At 42.7% G+C, this 24,653-nt stretch overlaps 1 protein-coding gene across 8 annotated transcripts in view; it reads right to left on the reverse strand.

The window, feature by feature from the left end:
* LOC117803728 overlaps nucleotides 1–24,653 on the reverse strand; it is a 132,488-nt gene that overhangs the window by 104,901 nt on the left and 2,934 nt on the right. For 3 of the 8 annotated variants that reach the window (XR_004627711.1, XR_004627714.1, XR_004627708.1), the window contains exons 2-3: nucleotides 7,408–7,497; nucleotides 5,928–6,088 (exon numbers count right to left, since the gene is read on the reverse strand). The gene's annotated coding sequence lies outside the window, so the exon portion shown is untranslated. Of the gene's footprint in view, nucleotides 1–5,927; nucleotides 6,116–7,407; nucleotides 7,498–24,653 lie in introns of all 8 variants that reach the window. The other 5 variants (XR_004627713.1, XR_004627712.1, XM_034667916.1 and 2 more) reach the window with 3 other exon arrangements.

A 24,653-nucleotide genomic window follows, 5' to 3' on the forward strand; every position in this document is an offset into this window, starting at 1 on the left:
ACTCCTTCACATGTTTCCATAATTTCCATATGTTTTGCAATGGACATGTATTATTTTTGCAAGCAAAGAAAAAACCTGTCTTGTGTGTTTTCCATTCTAGTTTGCTGGAAGCATGGAAGCCAGAGAGGGTGCTGCAGGAAAGTAAAACTGGGGAACCCAGGCTGCAGGACAGCTCCAGCTGGTGAGTCTGTGCCCTCGCCCTCGTCTGGCTTTTTTCTGTTGTGGTGGCTCTTTTTTTCACCTGTTCTCAGAAAGTTTGCAGCTTCCCACACTATTGTATTTGGTCCTCCTTGCAGTGACAGAGCAGAGTGTCCCAACAATACTTAATGTATTTTGTGTCAGGGGCCTGTGGGTCAGCAAGGTTATTAATAAACATAGCCTCTTGTTCTAATTTAGGTCCCTTCTCTCCTTCGTGTCTCTCCTCCTGCCCTGCTTTTCCTTTCGCTTCTCTTTCCGTCTGACCCTCTTCCCCTTCTCCCTGATACCAAGGATTCTGCCTTCCCTCTCGCTCAACTTCTGGCACTTTTCCCAAAACGCTTTTCTGATGTCCTTGTTGGTCCTGTTAAGTTTTCATGGGGAATTTAATTTTTGAGGAAATGCGTAGTGTCCTAAATCGATTCCGTGCAGGCTGATGTGATGATACCATGATCCGCCCCCGCCGGGCTGAGTGGAGAGATCCCTGGAACGGAGGCGAATTGTGGCTAAGCCAGGGGACCACCTCGTTTCGTAAAAAGAATGTCTCTTAAACAAGATTCACCGACGCACCGTGAGCCAGACGTGAGAGGCCATATGGTCAGGCCCACAGAGAAGGAAGTGAAGTTGGAAGGTACAAGGCAACTGTAAATTTTACTATTTTTCTATTATCTCGGATAAGACAAAGAACATCTAAGGAGTTCCCCGGGTCTAACTGGAGTGTGTGCGTATCAATTTTATTTTCCGTTTAGAGCTTAATTTACTACCTAAACTTACACGAGCAAATCTTGTATTTTTGCTCATTTGATTACACAGGTAGGAGAGGTTGCACTGTCATCTCACTACCAAATTCGTAGGCACGAAGCTCTGCAAACCCCCTAAACTTTGTACAAATCCTGTTCAATTATTTTTCACTGTCAACATTTTCTTTATTTTTTAAGATTTATTTATTTACTTTGAGAGAAAGAGAGCCAGTGGGGGGAGGGGCAGAGGGAAAGAATCTTCAAGCAGACTCCCCACCAAGCAAGGAACCTGACCTGGGGCTCGATCCCATAAAGCATGAGATCATGACCTGAGCCAAAACCAAGTCGCTTAACCCACAGAGCCACCCGGGTGCCCTCACTGTCAACCTTTTCTAACTGCAAGTTCAACTTTGTGAACTGGAAGAAGTCTGTTCGTACACACACACACACACACACACACACACACACACGGATCAGCACGTGCTCTTTCCAAACCTATTAAACTTCAGTTGTTACTTTATTCCACTAACCACAATACTGCATCTCCTAGCAGAGCTTTCAGGAAGTGACATGCACCAACGAGAGTTCACTTAACAATGATAAAGCAACAGTTTTATATGGGAAAATATGTAAAAAGAAATGCATGATTCTGTGTTGAATTATTCATACTTTTCAAATTAACCTATTGCACTTTTTCCTGTTTGAGAGCACGTTCGTTTTTAAAAGTGACCTAGACTACCTTTTGTAGTATAAGTGGAAGTCTTTTAGAGTGATGTAATTTTTTAACACATGATTAATTCTACTCCCAACTAGGGTCCTCATATTGAAGAAATGAAAAAAAAAAATGAAGAAATGACAGGAAAGCTACATTTATTCAGGACAAAGACAGTTTTCTGTCTCTAAATTCATTATCATGAAACATACCAGTTTTATAGCATTAACAGAATTGTGCCCGACTTTTGGTCTTTCCAAACTAAGAAAGAAAATCTCTGTGAATGAATTATGCATCGACTTCTTAAAATGGTCATCCCTAACCACTGTACATTAACGGAGATGCAAGGACCCTATACTCAGCTAAAATCTCTGTTGTAAGTAACCATTAATCAGACTTGACTGAATGTCTAATTTGGTTCCTTATTTTCTATTTTTTCATTTTCCTTTTAAATAGATCATTCTTATCTGCTCTATAACAACAATCAAAGGATGAGTATAGCTTTAAATGTGCTCTGTTAAATGTGTGGTCATTTGTCATTCACGGAATACTGTTTAATTAAGCTATTTTCTTTAAAGGCAGTATTTTCCTTAATATACATAGGCTTGCATGAACGTCAGCTTATGAGACTGTGGTGGGGATGAAGAGAGGAAGGAGGAGGAGGAGGGGGATTTTATTGAGTGCCTTCTGTGTATCATACAGTATGACACCAGTATCCATTCATTCAACAGATTTTATGTTGTGCTGAGTGCCTCACACATCTTATCTGGTCCTGTCCACACAGCATCACCACAAAGAAGGTATTATTGACCTCAGTATACAGACGAGAAAACTGGGGTTTAGAGATGTCAAGCAGCATACCCAAGACACACGAAGCAAGGAATTGAACAGAGGCTCTGCTCACCAGACTTCAGCATTTGTCATGATTAGGGAGTAGGAGGCCTCATTGTTGGCAATGGCAGGGACTCAGAGTCGAAATTAAAACCCTGAAATTTACTGCATGCTTGAGGTCAGTGACACCTGGTCACTTATAAGGTATGATGTGGGGATGTGTGAAAGACCAAGAAAGAGCTCCCAGAGAATCACATTAAGTGGCAGACGGCACCATGAAGTGACTAACAGGGCAATTCTCACGTTAGCATGACGCTACGTATGTTACTTATCAGAACACCCAGGACCCCATGTGACTCAAATGGATAAACCAGTAACTCGCCAAAGTGGGGCATCTTTGTACCCTTGCTCTTTGTATTTTAAATATTCTATATTTAAAGAGGGTCCTGGTTCCAAGATGTTCCTTTACATTTTGATAAATAAATGTTCTGAGGATCACCGATGGGGTGAATCTTCCCTCACATACTAAGGTTGGATGCAAAGCATCGTTTTATGCCCTGTAGCAGACCATTTTTTTTAACGGCCCCTCTGTTTTAGCTTCTTCCAAGTCCCAGCCTGGGATCAGCAGGTTGTGGGACGAGGATAGCGTGGCGAGCGTCAGGCTACAGTTCTTAATGCTCTAGGGATAAGATTTCTTATGAAAACTGGCAGCTTTTTTGTTCTTCCTCAGCCTTTTTAACACACAGCCAGGTCTCTCTGTTTAGCTGTGCCCGCTGTGGTTGTGACGGTCCCGGGCTAAATTTATGCCGCAGACAACTCCCATTGAAGTGCCTCGGTGGCACAGAGTCAGTGGGAGTTGTGTGTATATAAGCACAGGCAGACCTTGGCCCGCTGAGTGTAATAGCATATCTGCCTTGGGAGATTATGGGTATGATATGGGCGATGCGTAATGGATAGGGCAGTCTGTGTACAAATTTCAAATGACTTGCTACACCCCTTTAGGACGGTCGCTGTCAAAAGTATTAGCACTTTACACACACAACAACCACGTATCATATTACCGGGGGCCCCTGCTCCCACAGGGTGGCTCCTCCCACGTCTCCCAGTAGGTAATTGCTTCAAGGGTACCTATTGAACACATACAAAGGAGAAAACACTGGTGAATTTCCTTCTTTGAGCTCGACTGTATTCATATAGGAGGAGGAAAATACCGAACGTGTTTAAAGTTAGCATGGACGGAAGTTCAAAGGCAATTACATGGAAAAGAGATCTCTGAAAGATTTAAATTTTCAGTCCAACGAGAACCGGATTTAATATACCGAAGCGGAACCCAGGGGAGCGTTATGTTGCTATGCACTTAAATCAAGACCTACCCTAATGTCAGCACTGAAGTTTGGGTGGTAATGGGAAGCTAGGGAAATGCAGGAACTTCCCTGCCCTGGTTGATGTTTAAGACATTTAATTTTTTGAGCATGTAGTTTTGAATGAGTCCGCCCAACGCTGGGGAATCTGCAAAAGTTTAAACAACGTGAAGATCTGACTCAAGAACGCTAGCATTCTTTGGTTAAGCTTCTTTTCATGCTAAAAATACACAGTGTCCCCTCTCAGCTTGGTGCAAGCAAATTGAGCAGAATCTTTTCTTTTTTTTTTTTTCTGAGTTGAGACTGGACTTACGTGTGTGACTCTCCTGGCCTTCCATGCTAACCAGAGACAACAGATTAGCATCAAGAAAGACACAGGTGACACTGATGATCGTTCACAGAAAAATCAGTAGCAAAATAACCACCACAATGACGGTCTGAGGTTGAATATACACAACGTCTTTCCATAGTCAAGATCTTTATAATAATATCGAAAATCTGTTAGCATTAGAAACCCTAGCATTGATTATATTGCCTGTTTGTACCAGTGTCCAGAACACTACGGAAACTCATTTGTCCATTTATCCAATATATTGGCCCCAAATATATTCCAGGCACAGTACTAGTCTCTAGAGATACAGCTATAAATGAGATACTGGTCCCTATCCTTAGGGACCTTGTCTTGATTTATTTCCCTTATACAATAAATAGTACATGCTACGTGCCTGTCACTAGTCTAAGTGCCTTACGTATATTAACTCACTTAATCATCAAAACAACCATATGTGAGAGTTAAATTATCATCCCCATGTACAAATGAGGAAACTGAGGCACAGACAAATTAAATCCGCATGCGCACCACCACACGCCTGGTATATCAGGATACCCAGGATTTAAACCCAGGCAAATCTACTTCCAGAAACCCTACTATTCATCACTGCTTATGAGCTAATTGAAGAAATAAACCTGTAACTGTTCTCAACATAATGACTAGTGACATCAAAGACCCTAGAAGCTCCAGAAACCCTTGGCTTCTACAATATTTAGATCAATGATTGGGCAAAACTTTGTAAAAGAGGGGCACCTGCCTGGCTCAGTCAGTAGAGCACACGACTCTTGATCTTGGGGTGGTGAGCTCGAGCCCCACGTTGGGCATAGAGCTTACTTACAAAAACAAAACAACAACAACAACAGCACACAACTTTGTAAAAAACCTGCCAGTCGATTTGTAAAGGAACCAAAGATGAGAGAGACAGACTCTATAAGCTACCCAAAAGCCAAATCAAAATGCAATTTAATGGGGATAAACATGAGACGATCTTAAATGCAATAAATCCCCTGTACAAGCCCTAGATGGCTGAGATCTGACTCCACGGATCTGACTCCTTCCTGACTCAGGGCTCTGTTGAAAGCCCGTCACATGACGTGGTGGACAGTGCTGGTCATGAGACTTCTAAGTATTTTATTTGTTGCTGGACGTTTCTTAAGAGAATCGGGCACACCGAGGCCAACCGAAGAAAAGAAAACCTCTGAGTCCCGGTCGTGTGCGGAACTGGAGAATTTTGCCAATAAAACAAAACTGGTGGCTTTGAGGTGGTGAGGAGGGCAAAAGTTATCTTCCAGTGTCTGAAAGTCTGTCGTATAGTAGAGGGATGAGGTTGACTTGTGCTGCTTCTGAGGACAGAATCCAACCCAACAGAAAGGCTCCAGAGAGAGATTTTTGCTCCCATAGAAGGAACAAAAATTTCTAAAAAACAAAGCTTCCTGGGGCACCTGGGTGGCTCAGTCGTTAAGCATCTGCCTTCGGCTCAGGGCGTGATCCCAGGGTTCTGGGATCGAGCCCCACGTCGGGCTCCCTGCTCCGCTGCGAGCCTGCTTCTTCCTCTCCCACTCCCCCTGCTTGTGTTCCCTCTCTCGCTGGCTGTCTTGCTCTCTGTCAAATAAATAAATAAAATCTCTTAAAAAAAAAAAAAAAGCTCCCAACAGTGGTAGCCTTGGGGAGAGTGAGCCCCGCCCCTCCCATGTCTTTAGGTGGCTGACCCTGTCTGGCAGCCTTCACCCAGACTTTCACATTTTCATGCTACCTACCTTAAATTTACAACTCTTACAAATTGCTGAATCCATGTCAGCCTGGCCGTCTGCCTATCTCCAGACCTCTGGCATCGGTGAGAAGTTGGACCAGTGTTCGCCAAGCTTCCTTCAAAGGAAAAGACTCAAGACTTCTCGATTCCATTATGGAGCCTTGAATTCTGCAACATTTTTAAAACCAGTTACCCCTGTTTTACAGATGAAGAAATATCAGAGGACCAAGTAACTAATGGAATCAGGGGCAGATAAAATCTCCCCTTTCCTACCTAGATTCCTGCTCACACTTAAATCACTATTTCTACGCAACCAACCTCAGCATTGTTCCAGAGCTGCTTAGTCCTAACCTTATTCTAGAAAATTGGTCTGGTCCCCAGTGGCCACTAGATCATTTAGCTGAGAGCTTACTATCATTTCTAAGTTAATTTGTGAGTTAATTGTAAATGTCAGGAAGCTCTGACACTGCAGAAAATGATAAATTATTGAGATAAACCAGGGTCAGAAAAATCCCTGTTGATTGTTGATCAGTTTTTATCAGAAAAATGTGTGGACATGGGAGGGGACTGGAAATGCCACCAAATAGGAGTTGTCTCAGAAGACAGCCTCCATGAAGCGGACACTGGATTCTTGAGTTAGAAAAATGCTTTGAACATTGATTCCCATAATACTCCACAATCGCCACCTCCATCCTGTTTTCTCCTAAACGACCATCCAAATCTAGAGAACTTGACAAAGAAGAGCTCAGTCCCTGCCTATGGATGCTTCCAATGCGATGGTCTAAATGTGGTGTTAGAATGATCAGATTATAAATCTCTGAACACATATGCATTATGCCTACTGGTAAAATACTGGTTTGTCTTTTCCACACCGCTGTGTTTGGCAGGCCTGTGCCTCCCGTTTCTCCTCCTTGCTGTTTGACCTTTGTGGTTCCTTTCCCCCGGCAAGGTCAAGCCCTTAACATCAGGATTATGTTAAAGGAAAGACGAAAACTTTCGAAGAAACTTCTGGAATTATCAGGGTTACGCCAAGTGGGGACTGGTCCACCTTTGTAAAGGGAGGAACCTTAATCTCAAGCCCAAATGATTCAAATCCCTATCAGCCTCTGAGTTTTTGACCAAATGGTGCCTCCTTTTTTCTTTTTTTTCTTTCTTTTTTTTTTTTTTTGCCCACAATGGCTTTATTGGCCGCCATCTACCTCTGACCAACGCTCAGCAGCACGGCGCTGGCATAACTTCACGATCTACCATTTGTTACTGATTAATCCACGGGATTCGGGAAAATGGAGCTGAACTGGAGAGCTATGGTTAACTAACCAAAAGATGTCAAGGAGCCTTTATTTTTTAACTTCTTTCGCAAAAATGATGTTGGCAGGGTAGCAGACTGAAAAACTGTATCCGGAGATATCATGCACAGGCAGACCCTTCCCTGAGCGATAAAAGAATCCATTGCTTTCACTGCAGGAATGTAAGACTAAATGTCTTACCTGGAAGACAACATTCGGTTCCCCATCTGCTGAAGCTTAGGGCAAACAGCAACAAGGCTTTTCTATCTGCTTTTCTCTCCACTCAGACACCTAGGTCAAAAGAGAAGTCAAGTTAGGCTGAAATTTGTGTAATTTGTGATCTCTAGCCTGTGGGCCAGAGCCAAAGGGCTCTCGGCTACGAAGTGTAAACAGAGCATTGTTGCCTCTTAATCTGGGTAATTGGTCCCAAATGCTGTTGCCACTTTTCAGATCAGATGCTTTACATACTTTTTAAAGAACCTGGAACTTTTCTCCTTTGGCAGGGAAAAGTTTGGAGCGTAACTGTCTTTTCATCAGCACTAAGACTCCTATAAACAGCCAGGTGATTTCATTTGGGGGCCTGTAAACACAGGAGGCTTGGGGCCTGCTCCGGGAGATGCGTTCTATTTTTGAATGTTCATCTATCTATCATTTGCTCCCACACCCGAGCCGACATCCGGGTGTTTACCTAACAGGCACAGCTTCTGCAAGAGTTGAGCAGACAGGGCCACCTCTTAGAGGATGCCAGCCAGATTTCAGAAGCTGGGCTATGTCTCATTCTGGCATAATGTGTTCTTATCGGTACGTTCCTTGAGGGTAATGCACCGTAATGAATTTGGCCGAAAACCAGTTGTTTTATGACATCATCTTCTGGGCAAAGTCCTGGGGATGCTGTGCGAGAGAAGCTCGTGTGGTGTTCTGGGAGGCCTTAGTCCAGGCTTGGGAACACTCAGTGTTGCGGGGACACTACAGGCTGTGTGACCCAAGACAGGCAACATAACCTCCCTGAGACTCAATTTCCATATCTATAAAGTGCAGACGGTAATAGATACCTTGCTACTCATCGTGAGGATTAAATGAGAACGTGAATATAAAGATTATAGGGCATTCCACGTTATTATGATTGTAGATTATAAATATAACATATGTATCTACATTATATATTATATAAAGCAGTTTTTAAACCATATTTTTTTCAGTCTGTCTTTAAGTCAACCTACACAAGGCAGGGAACAAAATGTGTCTTTCCTGTGAAATCTCTTCAGGATTCCAGGACAATGTAGCTTTCATTATGGACCTGGCAAGTTATTGACAAAAATCCGAGTTCCCTTAATTTGCTTTTCTCTTAGACTTTCCTTTTTACCTATTTGCTATCTCCTTCATGGCATTTTTAGGCCTTCATTTCTCCTCTAAATATTTCTGGAATCCTGTTGAGTTTTACGTTAACTAATGCTTCTCCAAGTTTTACTTATTTCATTTTTGTTTTTTGGTCTTTTTTTTTAATCTTTCCTCCACAATCTCTCCCTGGGTCATTCTTGTATTTTTTTTCTTTAAATTCCACTCCAGGGGTGCCTGGGTGGCTCAGCCAGTTAAGTGTCAGACTTGATTTTGGCTTAGGTAGTGACCTCAGGGTCATGGGGTCGAGCCCTGGGTTGGGCTCCGCACTCAGCACAGAGTCTGCCTAAGATTCTCTCTCTTGGGGCACCTGGTGGCTCAGTCATTAAGCCTCTCCCTTTGGCTCAGGGCGTGATCCCAGTGGGATCGAGCCCCACATCGGGCTCCTCCACTGTGAGCCTGCTTCTTCCTCTCCCACTCCCCCTGCTCGTGCTCCCTCTCTCGCTGGCTGTCTCTCTCTCTGTCAAATAAATAAATAAAATCACAAAAAAAAAAAAAAAAAAGATTCTCTCTCTTTCCCTCTCCCTCTGCCTGTCTGCCCCCCCCTCCACACACTCTCTCTCTCTAAAATAAATAAATAAATCTTCAAAAAAAAATTCTACCCCATTTATCTCTATCTCCTCAGCCCTAGGGTATCCTACTTACGTCACATTCCAAATGGAAGCTCCGCAAAGACTTATGGGAGATTTGCGATGTCAGTTCCCCTCCCTCTTCTGGGATAAGGTTAGACTAGAATGAGCTTTCCCTACTTGAGCTTTTCCCCATTAAACTTACTACTGTTCTCAGTAGTTTAAAAAATAGGAAAATATTTCTCCCATTCTTTTGTTTCTTCTCCAAACAACATGGTAATTGCATTTCCGATGCAGGGTCAGCATGGTGCTGTGCTGGAGTGCGGAGATTCCAGAACTAGACATTCTGGGGTTCAGATCCCCTTCAGAGCGGTGTAACCTTGCGCAGAGCAAGTTATGTAACTTCCCTGCGCCTACTCTTTCTTATCAGCAAAATAGAGATAATAGTGTTTGTCTGGTACTATTATGGTAAACCAAGTTGAATGGCCACATGTATAGTGCTTAAAACAGTGCCGGATTACAGTTAGCACTCAAGAAATGTTGGTTTACAGGATTTTGCCGGGATTCTCCTTTTTTAAAAATCCTATGTATATTTCACGGTCAGTTTCCCCCTCTGTGTCTATTATGCAGTCATCTTTCCACATACATCATTGAAAATTTGCTTCATACCCTGTTCTTCCCTACTTCTGAACTTTATAGAAAATGTGAAGAAAAAAAAAAGACAAAACAGCAATTCCAAAAACATCTTCTGGTTCTCTTCCCCAACCCATCATCTATTCATCGTTAGCTAAAGTGGGATGAAAGTTTCATTATGAAGTCACAACACAATTGTAGTTTACCTAAAAGTTAGTGAGTCTGGGTCAGGTTGAGGAAAACCTGGTTTGAATTTTCAGTGCACCTCCTTTCTACTCTCAAATGCCAGAAGAGGATTTATAGTTTCAGGTGGATAGCAAATGAAATTTGGTAAGTTCATCTGGGTTTTACTTTGGGTTTGTCATTTGAATGAACTCAAATTTCATGCAGCCTTAATCCTTGTATTTATGGGTTTTCTGCCATATTCACCTCAGTTGATAAAAAAAAATTTTTAATAAAAATTGAGACATGCTGTTCAGTATTTGAGCAAATAACAATATTACACAATGTATGCATTTCTTTGTCTTAATAATAAAAAAATATGAGGAAACTATGTTTTGGACAACATGCTTTAAGGAGTCAAGCTACTTTTGCAAATATTTCTCTTTCTTTCATACTGTGTTTATTAACCACAAAATTCCAAACTGACCAGATGATAATTAACAACATTATCTATTTCTGTCGACATTTCAAGATCTGCACTGCATCATCTTTTATCACTGGCTCAGTTAAACTGTGACTTTAAAATCAAATTTGTATAATTTAAGCTTCCTGCATTTTTATATTTCATCCCCCAGAAGTCAGAAACCCAGACTTTAAACTAGCTCATTTCCTCAAATTATATGCTAGAGGTTTGAGGAGATTTAAGGATAGATCTTTTTTCTTTTAAAGATTTTATTTATTTATTCGACAGCGGTAGAGACAGCCAGCGAGAGAGGGAACACAAGCAGAGGGAGTGGGAGAGGAAGAAGCAGGCTCATAGCGGAAGAGCCTGATGTGGGGCTCGATCCCATAATGCCGGGATCACACCCTGAGCCGAAGGCAGATGCTTAACCGCTGTGCCACCCAGGCGCCCCATTAAGGATAGATCTTTTATGTCAAAATGATAGGTTCACAGTTTGTGATTGATGTTCCTGTACATATAAATGATATATGCCCATTAGATAAAGGGGCCTTCTGGGATGAGAAAATTAGGCAAAAGCGAGCCTAGAGAAATTTCTAAATCCTACATTTGCAGAGATAGGGGCAACATGCTTCCAGTTTCTCTTTTATTCAAAGACGAAATAAACTTAAGTACCCTGCATATGGAGATTAATATAACAATGCGCCCTAAAAAGATTATTTGCCTAAAAGTGCATTTTTCTAACAGTTAAATGGAAGCTTTCAAGTTACATTACTTTGAATTTCTACTTCTTAATTTAACTAAACTAAGTTATTCTGGGATTAATTTTTTTTCCTTAAGAAATGTTCACCAGATAAAATTCCCCCCAATACTAGTAATACCTTTTCATAAATTTACCCCCTTTTATGTTATTTTAAAAATTAAAACCTAAAAACAGAAAATGTCATTTTTTTTTCCTTCTTCTTCTAATCTGTAGTCCCCAAATGACTGCTCATAAAAATAAACTTTACAACATCTTTGAGAATCCCAAAGAAGTCCGGTCAAGATTTTTTTGGCTAGAAAAGAAAGCAGTTTTGATATTCAAAAATTTGGCCTCCCTTAGTCAATCCCCAAAAGGGAAAAAAATCAGCTAATCTTAGAAAGATGGTAAATTTAAGTGATTCCCTAATCCCAGTTAGTCCTCAATCATGTTTTGAAATATGATCAAACAATAAAGACTGGGAAAAGTCATAGAGAGTTTCAAAAATAACTCAAAATAGAAAAATTGAGCATTTCTTTAAGAAGCTTTTCTGTTTCTAAATTAAAGGATGAATAGCATCTTACTGGAAAATAGCAAAGTTTGTGCGGGCATATCCACTTCATTGCAACACACACACGGAAAAAAAGATCCGCTAAAGTATTCTATTACTGCATCCTTTAAAACAGTATTTAACATCAGATTTTTGCTGGTCAAGTATTCCAGGTGTCATACGAGGCAGCAAACCCAGCTAAACACGGACACATCTATACACAGGCTCTAACACTCATACAATAAACAACTCGGCAGGCACGCACACTCGCACACGCATGCGCACACACAAACATACATACACGAAACCTGACCGGGCTATGCTCTGAGTCCCTGATAACTCTGGCCCTGGAAAGAATTTTAATCTACATGGTTTGAAAATAGGGGCCTTTTAAATATGCTGCAAACAATTTGTGATGGTCATCTCTAAAATGCTGCTCCATTATCCTTTTCCATTTGGAATGAATGAGGCTAATTAATTTCAGGCCATACTTGATGAGGTCAGCACCATACGAGGGGTGCGTGCTAGACATTGCTAATCTCTTTCAGCTGAGAGTGATGAATTAAAGATGAAGCATGCCTTTGCAGGCCTAATTTAGAATGTATATCAAAAAACCTACAGCAAATAATACTATACCCTACAACAAAGGAAAACTTGTTCTCTGAGACTCCCTGAGTTGCGTTGATTTTAAAGACATTTTCAGTCTTCTTTGGAATTCCAGCTGTGGACGGCTGAACCATATCAAGAAAATCAAGCCATCTCTCACACATGGCCATGTGGACAAAAAGTGGGATTAAAGGAGAGAAAGAAGGAAAACAAAAACAAAATACAACAATCAGGGGTTGATCCCCTGTGTATTAAAATCCCACCTACACATTACACTTTTTTTTTTTTCAGAGCTACCAGACTGACAAAGATCCCAAATTAGCAATACCTGTATTCAAGCAGTGACCACCCAGCTCTGCTGGGACATTTCAAAGCAACATGCTAAATGAGGCAGCCTGTTGTTTTTAAAGCAGATATCCTAATGAGGCTTATTAGGGTTTTCCATGTCTCTATTTTGAAAGCCAATAGAGATTGGCCAGGTAGATAATGTGATACCTTTTATGAAGCCAAGAAAGAAATTGTAATACAGATGCCTCCAGGCCAAAATGTTCTTATGAAAGTTAATGCTAAGCCAACTTCCGAGTTGTGAAAAAGGGAGGTACTCACTGATCTAAACTCTAAAGAGAAGGAATTAGTCATGATTTCTCAAAGATAACAACCACGAGTCCCTAAGGGTAACGAAGAAGGTGGCACAGCCCAGAGACTAGAGCAGACACCTTGCAAAAAATACTCCAGCAAACCTAGCAAGAGAAATTCTGACGATTATCCTAATGATTTCGGAATTTCCAACTGGTGGCCACAACAGCTCCCTGACTCTATCCCAGTAGCCCTCATTAGAACAAAGCTGCTTCGAATTAGGTCCAATCTACATGCTGAATCAATCTTTCATCCCTTTGATTGCTTCTGAAAATATTTATATTTCTTAATAATGCACATTTTGTCTTGCAACTTCTGATGAAACCCAGACAGGGGGTCCAAAAGCAGGCAAATGTATGTGAAAGGGTGATTTGGGACAGGAAAAGGAAGATAAAAAACACAGGTTTTTCCCATTGTGAAACCATTAGGGAATATAAATCTAGCAAGTTTGGTTATGTAAGCATCAGAGGAGGGTTGTAATAAATACAGATCGGAATATTATAGTGACCTAATGGAGATTGTGGCATAGTCTTATTATTGTGTGATTCTTCTTTGCTGTTTCGACTGTTTGGCTGGCTAACTTAAAAGATTTTATGAAAAGTTATTGTGGGAGCGACGCAGGAAGATATCACAGTGCAACCAATAATAACCCACGTGGCCCATCATATCAAAAATAGAGTAAAAGTTATAGTGGAGATGTGACCAGATGATCTAAAGTATGTTTTCATTGAATAAGGAGCATAGCATTAGGAAGATGGGTTTTTTTTGGGGGGGGGGCATGGGAGTGGATTGCTGGTTTAGGGGGCTGAGAGAAAAGGAGCCCACTTTCTCCCTGTCACCAATCAGCTGGGTGACCTTACATAAGTCCCCTAAACTGCTCCACACCTCAGGTTTTTCCTCTTCTATCTGGGACAGTTTTTCTTGTAAGTTTTCAATTGTATGGTTTTCTAAAGAACGATCATTGTCTTAAGTATTCACTGCCCTCTGGAAGCAGAGAGGAAGAAAGCAGAGACCTTGTCCGATGCTAAGTGTCTCCAGTCTGAGGGATGGAAGCCACACCTTCTCAAAGTGCCCTACACATCCCCCATCCCCACTCACCTCTTCAGACATGGCTGCCATTTCCGTTCCTCACTCGTTTCATTCCCCCTAGGCACCATGACAGAAGAAAACATCCAAAACCAATGCCCACAGTTTCATTGACTCCGCCCCATTTTAGAGATGAGGAACATAAAAAGCAAAGACATTGAGGTCACACAGTAACTGGTAAAGCTAGAACTTAACCTCAGGTCTCCTTGTTTCCAAACCAGGGTCTATTCCGCTATGACAAACTGCCTCAGAGTCTGAGGGATTTTTAGATCCCAAAAATAAGTGGGATTTCTTGTGACCACTCCATGCTACTGAAGACTCCTTACAGTTAAGAACAGGAGCATAGGAGAGGGCAGGGGCTTTGAATGTAGACTTCTTGGACTTGAATAACTTGTCCCCAGTGTAGTAGCAATGTGAGTTTCAGGTGAGTCCCTAAACTCTGTAAGACTCTGGGGGGGTTTTCACTTGGATAATGGAAATAACTGTGTCTACTGCAGAGAGCTGGATAGAGATTAAAATGAATATTTTTTAAAGGAATGTATTGAGAGTAAATGAAGTGGAATATATGTTTCCCATAGTTGTGGTCTACAGCAAATGTTACCTGCTATTCACTCCATCATCACCATCATCAACTTCTTCTTCATGTACATAATGACTAGCAGTAAAGAGGCCCCAAAAGGAACCTAGGAAACATAGTTATGAATTCTGGCTGAGCTCCTGTTGGCTCCATGCCTTGGATAACTCTCAGAGTCTCAGTTTACTCATCAGCAAAATGGGAATTCAAAATATCTGCCTGGGAAGGATTGCAGTAAAAATCAAGTGGGTTATGCACACAAGATCATTTTTAAACAGGCAGAACCCGATAAAACCTCATGGGTTCATGGCTTTATTAAAACATTATTCTTCCTAGGTTGGAAACCCTCCGGATGCCTGGAGTTGGTTAACAGATAATAAAAGAGATAATGCCACTGTTTTGTTTCTCAAATAAGCCACCTTAGACATAAGACACTGTTAAATCGTAAAAGAATAAATTCACTTCCTCAATTATCACCATTATCCCCTTAATCCTATTCTACTTTTCTCTACCTAAACTTGTGGTTCTCTCATAATTTTATCTTACCAAAGGATTAGATAACAAATAGCTCACAGGGACAGGGTTTCGAACAGGAAAACAGCAAACCCACTCTCCTCTTTGCCTTCCAAGTAAGGGAGAGAAATATCTCAAAGCAAAGAAAATGCGTTTTATGAAATATTAAATGCGGGCTTCCAAGAAGCCTTCATATCCTCGTCAAAATACTATCAGACTTTGCTATTGACTAGCTAGCGGTCTGTTGCATGTGAACTTAAAAATATATTCATTATTAAGATATGATTTTGTTCAAGCTTAAGAAGCATCATGGGCTCGGGAATTGTTTTCTGAGTGGGATTATTAAAGGGTTTGGGGCCTAAAGGTGTATGTCTATTTTAAAAAGAAATTTTCTGATTGCAGATAACTTCTCAATTTGATTTAGTGTCGAACGATAGTGATGGGGTTGATAAGTGAGCGTTCATCGGTAATTCATCTTGTGCTGGTAGAAATTTACAGCAAAGCAGTGCTTTCCCAACAGTGACAAGCCCTATTAATCTTCTTCAGACACATTTCAATAGGTGTCCCCATCTGTGGCCAACATCTAAACACTCTGGCATCACTGGCGACTTGAAGACACCTTCATTTCAAGTTACACTACTGAAAATGTGATACTAGATTGTACTCTATTTTTTAACCTAATTCTCTCTCTTCATTCAATTAGCCTTTCTTGCCTGGATTTTCTGCTCATGTGTAACATCATTTCCCAGGGAGAGCTCTCAAAGATGTGGTTTCTTAGAGATGCGCGATCTCCTCCAAGGTTAACAACCAACCACTTTTTTACAAATTAAAATCGCATAGATTCCAGTTCTGACAGTCACTGGCCTCTGATTGCATATGTCCTTAGAAAGTAGAACCCTCTCAAAGAAAGCCCGCCTGTGCATTTGAGAGGGCTTAGCAAAAGGGGAAGGCTAGAAAATCCATTTGTGTTCATATTCGGAATGCAATTTATTATCCTGAACTATGATGTTTAATTTCAGTGCAGGAGAATGCTGAGAAAAAGAGAGGCAATTAAGAAAAGAGGGTGATGGAAATGTAGCCCCGCGTTCAAATAGCCACATTTACTCAGCACATTCAGTCCATAGGAGAAACCTCCTCTCCTGTTCCTTTGCATCTGCTGGGGGACCTCCCGTTAGGGAAAGAAATGCAATAATCACTTTAGGGATAGATTATTTCTCCTAAATTGCCTTTATTCTACAGGCAACATGCTCTATCTGGCTTCAAGGTTAGTCCAGGCAAAAAATGTGGAGGGAGCGTTTGATTTTGGATTGTACCTAAGTGCTTTTTTTGTGCCATTTTCAACCTCATAATGGGTTTGGTCTTGCAAAGAAATAGGATTTGAACAGCATTTTTCTTGTGCACTTTAGAAACCTTTCAAATGAGAAAACTCCCTGACACATTCTTACTTGAGAAAGGTTAGATATACCTGCATAATGAATGGAATTATTCTTAACTTCATTGATCTTTTTTGTCCATATGTGATCTGAAATACATATGTTTTACTCATGAGTGTGTATGTGTGTATGACAAAGATATGCATTCCCAAAAAAAGTCTCCCTGCCTCCCTCAAATTATTCTTCCCAATGATCATTTGAGTTTCTTATAGATCTCAATAACCCTATTGTAGGTGGCAAGTTTAAATGTGCCATATTAATAACCTGTTATCCAAGACAAATTAAGTCCTTATGTGTCAAAAGCACTCGGCACTGGATTATCTACAAGTATTTATTGAATAAATGTTCAGTCCAATTTCATTTTAATGTGACTGACTGTATGTTTCAGCCTCTTAGGCAGAGATAAAAACACTCAGACCTATAACTGTATTGCAACATTACACCTAACTTGTCTATTTCTATTATTGTCTCCTAACTTAGAATATGGAAAGAAGGCTTTTGGGGGGGGGGGGTTGTTGTTCTGAAGAGCAGGGAGAGAGATAGAAAAATGGCTGGCATTCAGCCTAAAGAGAAATCATTGAAACAAATTAATCCTATGCCGTTTAAATTGACATGGTAATCCATCATCAGAGAAGGCAAACTCTGAAAGCAATCTAGAATCTGCCCTGCTCTTTCACTGGCCCTGGAGGCACAAAGACAGATAGTAAAGGGGGGTGGGGGGGGGAAGGATCATAAAAGTTAGGAATGACTTAGAAAATAATAAAATTGATTATATCAGCTCTCACTGTCCAGCCTCTGAAAACCTCCTTTGGAAAGGGAAGGTTAACTTTCAACAGTTGATTTCAAAGTTTGCTTCTAAGTGGTAGGTCAACTGCAGTGGAGCTCCGACAGTTTGCCTCCTTCTCAAAGCTGCCAGGCTGCTGACTAGTGTAACCGCTGCCTGCCGTGTTTAAAAAGTAGACCAACTAGGAGCTCTGGCAGGACCCACACTTACACAGAAACTTTCCCTACAGTGGTAAGGGGCTTCTTAAGTGGGGTTTAGGATTGGGGTTTGTTTTTGTGTTTTGTTGTTGTTTGGTGGGGAGGAATGGGAGGGAATTTTTTTCTTCTTTTTTTCTCTCCTATAATCATCCTGTTTTGCACTCAATGCAAATGCATGTTATTGTAATTTTTAAAGTATAAGTTTCATATCATCTTTAAAAATGGAGGCAAGCCACTCTGCCCTGTCTCTTACTTGTGCCTTTTATTTTGGAGGCTGATTTTTCAAATCTTCCTTCACTTCAAAAAACCTGTGATGATATGTTGTTAAAACTTGTTCAAAATTTATAAATTATATATAAAACTGAAGTGTCACATCCTGGTTGATAGTTAAGATGAAAAAAAAAATCCTTACTAAGAGCTCCATTGTAAAAAAACAGTGTGCCTGTATTTTCAACACACAGGATCCTAAGTTGTTGGGTTTTTTCCCTCTTTAGGGTATTTATGTGATGTTTTTATTTTTGTTTCTGTTTTTGGGGGGCAAGGGGGTTGCAGAACCTCACCGCCTCATTATTGCCTAGACATATAAACTTAGACACTGAAATGAATACTATTGTTAATAATGCATTAAGGTATAAAAGCAAGACAATTTGAAAATTCTTTTTTTAATCTCAAAATCTACTCTGTTAACAATAGACAGTGTGTGAAGACAAAAACCCAGATACCTTAGTGCCAAAGGCAAGAAGGCAGAAGGACACGAATATAAACCATACCCCACAGCTGCCCTATTTAAATTTATCTAGGATAGAGTTTCTTCTAGTTTATTAAGAAAACTTTATATGTTCCTGAAACTTCAAAGTAAACATCACACCTCTTTTCTATGATCAGAATTTTTATTCACTGGTTTTTAAAAGAGGGTGAATAACTCTTGCATATTGACTAATGTTTTTTAAAGCAGGTAAGCACAAAAGATAAATTAAATGCATTTCCAGGGTAAATAGGAAGAGAGTTAAAGGCTCTTATATAAAATATTCATCCACAGCCATGGCAGTAACAATGTTACGAGTTACTAGCTAAGAAGAGGAGGTTTAGATGTTTGTATGTTTGTTTTAAATAGAACCTAGGAAATTTAAATAGCAGCTCTTCAATAACCGAACATTAAATTGCACTTTCTGAAAAAATCTGATTCTTTTTATTTTGTTTTCTATTTAGAAACAATATAGTCTTTAGCAAAATAGTGTATGATTTCAAAAGCCATTAAATCAACCAATATCATATGAAAAGAATCAATGAGTAAATAAGTATTAAGTCTTGGAGACTGAAAAAAAATTACTTTTTAGCCCCCCCTTCCCCCCACCATGCCCCTTACATCTGACCATGCTCTAGCTTCCTTCTAATTATATGGTAATATGTCAACAAAGTATATGCAAAATGAAAATCTGCATCATAACTTTTGGAGTTAGTAAATAAGCTATCAACATACATTCTGCAAAGAACTAGGGCTGCCTAATTTTTTAACTTCCCCCGACATATGATATGATGTGGTCCTATCGAGAAATACCCAATGTGACATTTTTCACTGAAGCCAATATTCCCTTCCTTTTATGTTTTCACTGTTGCTTTAAACTGTTTTAAGTGATATCATCTAAATCAATTTACCTCAGTCAAGCACTTCGTAATCTCTTCGATAAGGCTGATTAATTTATTACAAATTGTAATGGACAGATGGGAAAAATACCTTTCTCTAGCCTATATTCAAAATAAAAGGACCAGTGTACATTTTATTTAAATGTTATACTTTGTAAACTCTCAAGATGAAACTTCCTATGCTCAAGGAGCTAAATACCATGTTAAACACCCTCCTCTTAATTTTGAACAGAAGTCCTTTATTTTTAATGTGTACCTTCAGCATTTCAAGAAATCAGCCTTTTAAGAGGAGAAATGCAGTTGGTAAATTAATTAATTAATTAATTATGTTTCCTAAATTCACACATAATGTTTTTCTATTATGGCTGTGTGTCTGCCTTTGTTCACCTACTTCTTTAATTATATGCTTTATGTTGAAACTTTTCTTTCAGCTTTCTAAAAAACCAGTAGAATGAAAATTAATCCTTAAATTACTTTCCTCCTTCCAAAATTCACCTTGAGTTTGCGGCTAAAGGAAATTAAATCAGATAACCCCCTTTGTTGTTCTGTTTGCATTTTATTTAAGTACACTGTCGTAGCTAATCAACGATATTAATTTATCTGGATATCTGCCTTACTAACACTTTCACATTTAAGTGACTGGCACTTGATATCATTTGATTAATGCTTTTTTTGACATACCAAAAATGAACTGTCATTTTGAAGATTTCATTACCAGGCTCTTGCGAAAAAGGGGGGAAAATCTAGCATTACATGATCTTTCCTCACTCTGTCCACTTCTAAATCAGAGCTGATGTCCACATGGCTTTAGATGTCTTTAGAACTTTCTCATCGGGAATGGCCTTGCACCGTAATATTAAAAGCATGTAGAGCCCACATGAGACCTGGTTACATGGGCAACAAGCCTATCTGTATCTAGAACATACTCTTTTAGTGCTTCGATTCATGGAAAAGTAACAGAGAGAATCATGTTGTTGAATTTTTAAATATATATTAGGCAAAAGACATTCACCTTTTGTTTGAATGCCCTGCCAAAGCTGCCAAACTGAAAATTGACGTTTTTACTTTGAAGTGTCTTTTTATGATTGTGCAAGGCACAATAGCTTTACCATTACTAACTTGCTTCAGCTTGTATCTCAACAATAGTGATTCCAAGGAGCTCATTCAAAACTCTTTTTTGCACTGCTTTCTGCCAGACCCCGGCATGTACACATGAGTGACAGCCTCTATCTAGTGCTTGAGTATATGAACCTTTAATCCATCATGGAACTTCCAACACCATAAGAATATATATACACACCCGTGCGCATACACCTTCGTGCACTTAACTATTATATAACTACCCATTAAAATGCCACCAGGTTTAAAGCCAGCAGAATGAATATTTTCCTAATCTCATCCAGATTTTATGGCTATAATTTGGCTACTGGCAAGATTCTAAATTAGCTTTTACTTAAATGAAAGAAGGTAAAATATGTAGTAGCTTCGGGGGTTTTGAAACCCCCCTCCCACGATAATCTACTGTTGTAGACATGTTAGAAATATTGTTTAAAGTGAGCTGGGTGGTCAGTTACATGGAAGAAGATATTTCACTACATTATGTGTTCCTGTTTCCTAAAGCCCACCTCCATGGAGTGAGCTTCCTTGATGGATGAGACTGTTGTCTCCCTGAATGGAAACCTGCTTTCCTAGGAAGGATGGGGGTGGGGGAGAGCAGTGAAGGGCAGGGAGCTCTAAATCCCTGCAACTAGGGTGAATTTCCCTCCTCTTCTCCTCCCTCCTGTCCTTCTTCCCTGCTTTCTTACCTTCCTCTCTTCTTCCCTTCCTTCCCCTTTCTTTCTTCCTCCTTTGCTCCAGCCCCTTTGGTATATTAGTGTAGTTAACCTTCGCTCTGACCGAGACCAAGAAGGGCTAATGGAGACCCGGTTCCTAACAGCCTCAGGTCAGCCATACTCTAGAGCTCCCATCCCAGGAATTAGAGGATTACCAAGGAAGGAATTCCAGGCACCAATAGCCTCACACCTGAACACATCGCTCCAATCCATTAGGATTCATATTAAAAATAATAATAGTAATAATAAAAATTAACCCTTCTGGAAAACGGTTAATTGGATCTTAAGTTATATTTCCTGTTGCACTGAGGGGCCAAGCAGGGCAACCTGAATTCCTCAAGCTGAAAAGAAAATCGAGCAAGAAAAACAAATTTCCCCAATTAGGGGGGGGGGGGGGGGGGGAGAGGAGGGATAAATAAATAAATAAATCCATCAGCTTCTTCAGAAAGAGCAGATTTTTAAGATAAGGTCAGGTGCTGAAAAAGGAAGAAGAAACGAAAGAGATTCTCCCCTTTCCTCACCTTCCGCCCCTCCTTCCCCCCCCAAAATTAGTGTCCTCTTGATTATTTGCAGCTGTGTCAAACCTCGAGGTTTGTTCACAGTAGCCAGCGAGACTCCCGCTTCTAGAAGTGAAAAGCCATTCTCACACCAGGACTTTGCTGCCTGAGTTTGGGGAGAAGGTTTCCTCTCCCTCCCAGCAAACTCCCCCCAAAGCCTTGCTAACTTCAGCGAGCGCTGCAAGCCTTCGCTCCTCTGCCAGTTGAGGCCCTTGCACCCAGCCTTGGGGCCACAGACCGATTTCCACCGCTGCAGCGTGGCTTGATACCCCCCAAAGCTAATTTCCCGCCCTGGAGAGAACGAAGACGCGCTGGGGGCTTCGCTGGTGTTTGTCACCCTGCCCCTGCCTTCCTCGTCGGCCTCAGACTTCCTCCCACCTGCCCAGGAGCCCCGAACCTGCCATCCACTAGCCCTGTGGCCCGCGGCGGGTTCCGCCACCCGGCGGCCGCCCTAGACACTGGGTGGGTGGGAGGGACAGGCAGCCAGCGGGGCTGGGCCGCTGCGTCCTCTTTGGGAACATCAAAGGAGAAAAGGGACAGAGATAAATCAAGGAGAAAGTTCGGGGATGCTGCAGGTCGCGGCTGGGGCGGAAAAATGCAACCCGTTTGGGTCACACCTTTACTCCAGGAGGCTGCCTGGAGAGACGGCGCTGTGGGGGAACCTGCCAGTGTCAGCGCGCCGGGCCTGCGTTGCACTCCCGTGGCCACCTGACCACTGTCACTCGCAGCGTGGAGCCCGTGGCTCCCAAGCCCTTGGCCCGTGGCGGCCCGCGCAACCCTTCCCCGGCGGCGGCCGGGAGAAGCCGGGCCGCGGCGGACTCCCTGCGGGTTGCCGCGCCCTTGCGTCTCCCGTCGAGTAGGGAGGGACGGAGGCCTGCGCCCGGGAGCTCCCTGGCGGTGGTCCGGCCGCCCCCCTCGAGGGCTGCTCCCCCTTCTCAGCCTCGCCAAATCCCTGAAAGCCTGGGCCCCCTTCGTCACCCCGGGGGCTTCTAATCACTCCGTATCGATTTCCCTAACTCTTTTCATCCCGTTGAAGACACATCTTAAAACACTCCAGCCCGGAGTGTGCTCTGGGCTTTATCCACACTAATAAAATGATTTACCCTTCTCTCTGCGCTCTCCTCACAGAGGAAAATCGTTCGAGCCCCGGCTACTTGTGTGTGATCAGTAAATATTTAGTGCGGTGACATCCTCAGCTAGGCTTCGGATCGATTCGGGGACCACCGGGAGGTGCGCGCGGTCCGGGCGGGGCCGCGCTGAGCCCGCCGAGGGGGCTCCTCCCGCCCTCGCCGCCGGCCGCTGATTTACGGCCTCGGCAACCAGCAAAAGAGGGCGAAAGCGCGCCGGGAAAATTGGCTTTTCAACCTTTTTACTTTTGACATTCAGCCACCTCCCCAGGGTCTAATTCTCGCCTCTTCTCCTTCCCACCGCCCCCTTCTCCCGACCAAGGGCGCCCTGTGCGCCCCGCGCGCCCTTCCTGCGGCAGCGCGCTGCGCTCGCGCCCTCGCGGCCCGGGGACCACCTATCACAGCCCCGCGCCGGGACGCGGGGAGGCCCAGACCCCTGCTCTGGGGGTCGTCGCCTTCTGGGCGAGGTGCACTCTGCCCGCCCACACCTCAGAGGGCGGAGAGAGGGTGGTGAGGCCCGCATCTCCATTCGCCGAACGAGGAGCCACTCTCGCTACCTTTTCTCCTACCCTCGGTCATTCCCCCCATGTCTGCGACTGGTCCTCGACGCCCCTCAGGCCACACGGCGTTGGGTGGGAACTTCACTTTCCTAGCAGAGAAGCTCCCGTTTCCTTAGAAGCGGAAAAAGCGTTGGGCTTAGATGTGTTGGAAGGGGGCCTCCTACCCTGATCTTGGGTGCCAGAGGGCTCCGGCCGCCGCAGTGGTAGTGACAAGTGTCCGCGTCCCCCTGGCCCTCCCAGCCTCCCCTGGGCGCACACTCTTCACTGCAAGGTCGCGCCCTGGACCTGGACCCCTGGCAATGGGCCCGACCCCAACTCGCCTCTCCTGCGGGACCCGCCACCTCGGACGACTACATTGTCCGAGTAGGGAGATGTGAGAGGTACTAAGCCCCTGGGTTCCACCGCTCTTCAGCCGGGGTGCTGGGGCCTGAAACACTGCAGCACTGTTGCCCACCTGTTAGCAGGCCTGCTCTCCTCTCACCTGGGGCCCGGGCCTCTGCAATCCCCTCGGGCCCAGGGAGGAAGGTGAGCGACCTTGCTGGGTCCGCGCACCCCTCCCCAAAGCTAGCGCCCTCTCCTTTGTCCTACTCCTGATTTTCTAAACTGCCTTATCTGCAGACTATATCTTTATACTAATGCATACTTAATTGGTCCGTCTTGACTGTCCATATAAAACAATTTAATTAGGGTGCTTTCTTGCTTTGGAGAGCAAAGAAAAAAAATCTGCCCAGTGCTTATTGTATTTAGCACCAATACAGGCAGAAAATGTAGCACAAGTTTTTGGTTGAAAGAGCACCTCTGTGCCCATTGAAGGGCGTTGATCCGAAAAGACAGAAAGGACAAGTAAAATCGATTTGAAGCGACCCTCTCTGTCCCTTTCACACCATTCAGAAACTCCATTCCTTCTAAGACAAAGACCAACGCCTTGGGAATTCTCAGGGAAAAAGAGGACTCCAGTCCCACAAGCCTAAGGCACTTTTTAAAAATCCTCAATATTGCACTTAAAACCGGCTCTAGGTTCTGTGCCCCCCGCGTGTGGGTTTCACAGACACCCCCTCCGAAGCGTCAGGCAGTATGGCTGACACCACCCCCACCTCTCTGCACGTTCGGCCTTCTGGCCAGGCCAGGCAAGCCTTTTAGGGTTAGTGCAGCCCTCACCTTTGACCCCCAAGATCGGAGTGACTGCCACGGTACAGAGTGCAGAGTTACAACTCAGGCCAAAGTTAAAACAAAACAAAAAAACACTTCTCCCAACCCAGGGAAACCGGTTCTGGTCTCGCCGCCTGCGCCACCTTACCCAATAACCCCCTCCATCTCAACTTTTTTTTTTTTTTTCTTTCCTTCTTCTTCTTCTTCTCTTGCAATGAACTGCCCTAGCCACCTCTGAAGG

Source organism: Ailuropoda melanoleuca, chromosome 9, assembly GCF_002007445.2.
Source record: "Ailuropoda melanoleuca isolate Jingjing chromosome 9, ASM200744v2, whole genome shotgun sequence".
Taxonomy (NCBI): domain Eukaryota; kingdom Metazoa; phylum Chordata; class Mammalia; order Carnivora; family Ursidae; genus Ailuropoda; species Ailuropoda melanoleuca.